A 6,000-nucleotide genomic window follows, 5' to 3' on the forward strand; every position below is an offset into this window, starting at 1 on the left:
TAAATGGTCGAATTTGCAGATGACATTAAACTATTTAGGGTAAATCCAAAACAGATTGTGAGGTGCTCCAAAAAGATCTCTCCAAACTGGGGGAGTGGGTGACAAAATGGCAAATGTGGTTCAATGTAAGCAAGTGTTAAGTGGTGCATATTGTGGCAAAAGACACCAACTTCACATATATGCTAACAGATCTGAGCTGCTGGTGACTTACCAGGAGAGAGATCTTGGGGTCATGATGGACAGCTCATTCAAAGTGTCGACTCAATGTGCAGCAGCAGTGGGAAAAGGCAAATTCCATGCCAGGGATAATTAGAAACAGGATTGAAAAATAAAATACTAGTATTATATTGAAGGTAAACTGTGCTGTTGAGTCGGTGTCAACTCCTGGTGACCACAGAGCCCTGTGGTTGTCTTTGGTAGAATACAGTAGAGGTTTACCAGTACCATCTCCCTTGCAGTATGAGATGATGCCCTTCAGTATCTTCCTATATTGCCCTTATACAAATCTATGGTGTGGCCACATTTGGAGTACTGTGTTCAGTTCTGGCCATCATATCTTAAAGAGGCCATTGTAGAACTGGAAAAGATGCAGAAGAGGGCAACCAAGATGATCAGGGGCCTGGAGTACCTTCCTTATGAGGCAAGGCTAGAGCATTGGGAGCTTTTTAGTTTGGTAAATAGGTGACTACAGGGAGACATTATAGAGGTGTATAAAATTATGCATGGAGTATAGAGAGTGGACAGACAGAAATTTTCCTCCCTCTCTCACAACACTAGAACCAGCGGTCATCCCATGAAACAGAAGGTCGAGATATTCAGGACCGACAAAAGGAAATACTTTTTCAGATAGCGCAATATTAACCAATGGAATTCTCTGCCACAGGATGTGGTGATGGACACTAGCTTGGATAGCTTTAAAAGGGGCTTAGACAAAGTCATGGAGGACAAGTCTATCAATGGCTACTAGTCTGGTGGCTATAGGCCACCTCCAGCTTTAGAGGTAAGATGCCTCTCAATACCAGTTGCAAGGGGCAACAGCAGGAGAGAGGGCATGCCCTTACCTCTTGCCTTTGGGTGGGCCATTGTGCAAAGCAGTATACTGGACTGGATAGGCCTTGGGCCTGATCGAGCAGGGCTGTTCTTATGCTCTTACTACTTAGACTTTGCACTCTGCAGGTAGAAAGGCCACACTGTGGGATATCCTCATCTAGCAAAGACTTCAGCCAATGCACATGTCAGTTTCCTAAAATGAGCCAGTCAGGATTCCTCACAATGTGTACACAGGGTAAAATACACAAGTGTGTATTAATTATACGTTACTGCATATACATTTTTCCCAATATGGAAGTGATAGCTGTGGAATGCCTAGTCCTGAGCAAAGCAACCTTTTGTTTTATGCTCAGTACTGACCATCCTTTTCCAGCTTTGAACATTCTCTGCTCTTCCATTCCAATTATTTCAAGAAGATGTTGAACTGCAAGGGCTCAGGACAGAGTGACCCCCTGTGGAACATGACTGGCTGCACTTTCATCACCAGCTTGGCCTCAATCCATTAATTGCTGCTTTTCCAGCACAGTTTTTTCACCAGTTGTGTATCCACCTTATGATACAATTCCAACTAATCCTCATTTCTCCAACTCGTCATGAGGCACCATGTCAAAAACCTTCTTAGAATTGATATATGCATATTGATGTAACTAAAATATATGGTAGTTGCTTACAATGCGGTTGAAAACAAAATTACTAGGAGGAGTAACTTAGAAAGGCTCAAAAGAAAAACTTGCTCTGCTTTCCAGTCCAGCACATTGTACAACTCAGTCTTATGCATGTTTACTCAAAAGTAAGTTCCACTGTATTCATTGGGGATTACTCCCAAGTAAGTAAATACTACTATCAGATTAACAGAGATGGGATTCCATATCACTCTAGCATAAGATAGGAGTAAATAAGAGTGGCGGGAAGTGGGGAAGCGGCATCACTCCACCAGTCACTCATCCAGTGTCCATGGGAACACCGCCATCATGCACCAGCATGGGGGTGGGGGCATGCCAATGATGCCCCCACATGGGCCAGGTCTGGAAGAAGTCAACCTCCCCATGGCATCAGCACACCCCACCACAAACAAAAATCACACACAACTCACCTGACACAAAAATACCACAGCACCTTCTAATTGCATGAGCTTTTGTGGCACAGACAGCAGTGGAAACAGAGAATCAGGAGACCCTCTGTGGTGAAGGGGGCTTTGAATCATCTTATACCACACAGCAGAGCGAAGGGGGCAGCCACCCACTACTGCTCAGCAACAGAAATTCTTGTAGTTGCTGCAGAGCCAGAACAACACTGATTCAGCATGTGTGAGAACACTTTAATTTTGCCCGGGGCCTTGCTCAGGCTAGACACAACCCTGCCAGACACACACCACTAATAGCCAGCTGGCGAGGGAAGGTATATAGAACCAACACACAAGCTGCCCCAAGGCTTCAAATCCTCCCTGGAAGGTGCAACACAAATCTCCAGAAAAACATCAGTCGTATTTGTAAACTGATAGATAGATCTCCTATCTGAGGAGAGGAGAGCTGGTCTTGTGGCAGCAAGCATGATTTGTCCCCTTAGCTAAGCAGGGTCCGCCCTGGTTGCATATGAATGGGAGACTAGAAGTGTGAGCACTGTAAGATATTCCCCTCAGGGGATGGGGCCACTCTGGGAAGAGCAGAAGATTCCAAGTCCCCTCCCTGGCTTCTTCAAGATAGGGCTGAGAGAGATTCCTGCCTGCAACCTTGGAGAAGCGAGATAGACCTTAGGTCTGATTCAGTATATGGCAGCTTCCTATGTTCCTAGATAGATGGCACACGTTGTTTAAAAAATACAGCAAAAATAAAAACGCCACAATAAAAGTGATAAACATTTAATTTTGTTTGAACTAAGAGCCTCAGAAAACAAGGATATCTTCTGGTGTTTGTTTTGTTTTTAAAGAGGCAGCCAGAGATGGAGAAGCTCTCATTTTGACAGGAAGTGCATTCCAAAGCCCCAGTTCTCTCTACATGTATGTATGTACGTACATACATTTCTATCTAGCTCTTCCTCCAAAGAGCCCATACATGGTTTATTCTCACAACAACCCTGTGAGGTAGGTCAGGCTGAGAGAGATGTGACTGGCCCAAAGTCACCCAGTGAACTTCATGGCTGAATGGGAATTTGAAATCAGGTCTCCCTGGTCCTAATCCAACACTCTAACCACTACACCACACTGGCTCTTTTGACAGGGAAGCAAATGGGATAAATCACAAATGAAGCCCCAACTTCCCATTTTTCCCCCCACACAAGAGGAAAGTGCTGGAAACTCACTGCACAGAGACACTGGATGGAAACCAGCCTAAGTGAGCTTTGAGCCCAGCCATGGGACATGGTAAAACCAAGGCCAAGCTCACCTTTTGCATGACTAGTTAGCAATGACCACGTCAGAAGCAAAAGAAGAGGAGCAGGCAGGTCTCCAACCCATAGCCAAAGCACAGCTGGGAAATACCAAAGGGGTTGTGTGTGTTGGGGACGACGACATTTGCAGTCATTGTATTTCCCCCCTCTTGCACCCCTGTGTCCTTGTGCCCCTAGTTGGGGGTGGTGGAATTCCAGTAGGGCGTGGAGTCCTGCTGAGGCAGAGGACTAGTTAGGGTTCTGAGGAGAGAAGGGTGAGCAAAGGGCTTCTCCCAGCTATGTTCAGCAGGCGATTGATCCCACGAAGTGCTCCATACTTGTGCAAACTGGACTTTCTCCAGAGTTCCCCTCCCCAGGGCTCACTGATGTGCAGCCTGAGTGTGTACGACATGCGGCCAAAGAGGTATAGCTTCATGCCATGCACCTTGCATGCTACAAGAGCGGATAGCATGCAGACTAACACAGCACACCAACCCCAGTACAGAAGCCTCTGACAGAGAGGTTTATATACACGGATAGGGATAATGGGACTTGTGGTTATTAATTATTGTTGTTTTAAATATTTATATCCCACTCCTCCAGTACAATACTGCTCAGGGCAGCTCACAACAGGAAAACTATACGGTGGTGGTGGTGGTGGTGGTTAAAAGACTGTACAGGAGGGAGCAGCAGTCCAACTGGGAGCCATGGATTAAGATGGTCATAGGAACCTGCCATATACTGAGTCAGACCATTGGTCCATCTAGCTCAGGATTGTCTACCCAGACTGGTAGCAGCACCTCCAGGGTTGCAGGCAGGAGTCTCTCTCAGCCCTATCTTGGAGAAGCCAGGGAGGGAACTTGGAACCTTCTGCATGAAAGCCTGAAGATGCTCTACCCAGAGCGGCCCCATCCCCTAAGGGGAATATCTTACAGTGCTCACAAGTGTCCACATGTTGTCTCCCCTTCAAATGCAAACCAGGGCAGACCCTGCTTAGGAAAGGGGACCATTCATGCTTGCTACTACAAGATATCCATTTCCCACATCTCAAGAATGGCAGCCAGCACTTACAAGCCTCAGGTGCCCAGGAAGTACCTGTGGAACTTGTGGTCCAAGCACGTGGCTGACATGTGTGTGGGGGGCGGGGAAGCAAGCCCCTGCTCTTTCCTTCAACAGAACTCACATACCCACCTACAGAATCTGACAAATGGGCCCAGGCCTTGTGCTCCACAGGGTAGAACTCTGAAATGGGGAGAGTTCCCCCACTATGCAAACTAAGAGTCATCATGGACCTATTAAGGCAGGGCTGCTCAACTCCGGAATCCCCTGCAGATGATGGCCTACAACTCCCATAATCCCAGGCAATTAGCCACTGTGTCTTGGAATTATGGGAGTCGTAGTCTAAAAACAGCCGGGGGGGGGGCAAGTTGAGCAGGCCTGTATCAAGGAATCCCTGAAAGCCCCCATAACAACTCCAGATATTTCTATGCTCCTTCACAGCTGGCATATCCATGCCCAGACCAAAGCAAGAGTACCCCAAGCCATCACTCATGCCAGGTTTTAAGAGCGTTCACAAGCAGCACACAACCCAAGGTCGAAGGGAGCATGGATTTCTTATATTAGGGGAAAAGGTAACATAAGAACAGCCCTGCTGGATCAGGCCCAAGCCTTATCTAGTCCAGAATCCTGTTTCACACGGTGGACCAGCAGATGCCTCTGGGGAGCCTACAGGCAAGAGCTGAGGACATGCTCTCTCTCTCTCTCTCTCTCTCCTGCTGTTCCACTGCAACTGGTATTTCAAGGCATCTTGCCTCTGAGGCTGGAGGTGGCCTATAGCCACCAGACTAGTGGCCATTGATAGATCTGTCCTTCATGAATTTGCCTAAGCCCCTGTTAAAGCCATCTAAGGTAGTGGCCATCACCACATCCCATGGCAGAGAACTAGAAGGGAGATATAAAAGTAGAGTGTGTCATCAGGCACATCAGACCTACTAAAGAAAAGTATGCACTAAACATGTGATGCCATCAAGCACAGGCATCAGGTTTGTTCTGAGTAAATTCACGCTAGTGGCGGCCCTGTCTGCTTCCATGCATGAGAAGGCTGCAATCCTATGCATTCTTTCTTTGCAGGAGCTTCCCTTGAAGCAGAGAGTTTTACAGTCACTTTCTCCATTTTACAAAACACTAGCCAGGGTTATAAGCTTCACATATACAGAATGTCTTGCTTCATAATCTTCCGCAGCAGCAGCAGCAGCTTTTATCAGCTGACACATCAAATACATTCCTCTGTTTTGAAGGAGATGGTAAAAAGCAGTTTGTTAATGGTTTCAATGGGTGAGCTGTGCCTGGAGCTGATTCTGCAGAAGATGATGGAGAAAGCTCTGAATACACATATTAATCCCTCAAGAGCGCAGCAACCCTGTCTCTCTTTGCCAGCGGCAAAGAATCTAAAACCTTGGGACTATTTCACATACACATTACAAAATCCCTACACAAAACCATATTCACACTGGAATAAAAATGAATGTGCACATTGTAACATGTGAATCCTACATGCAAGGAAGTTGTTGTATGTAATTTGCTAAG

This window comes from Hemicordylus capensis, chromosome 1, assembly GCF_027244095.1.
Source record: "Hemicordylus capensis ecotype Gifberg chromosome 1, rHemCap1.1.pri, whole genome shotgun sequence".
Classification (NCBI taxonomy): Eukaryota; Metazoa; Chordata; class Lepidosauria; order Squamata; family Cordylidae; genus Hemicordylus; species Hemicordylus capensis.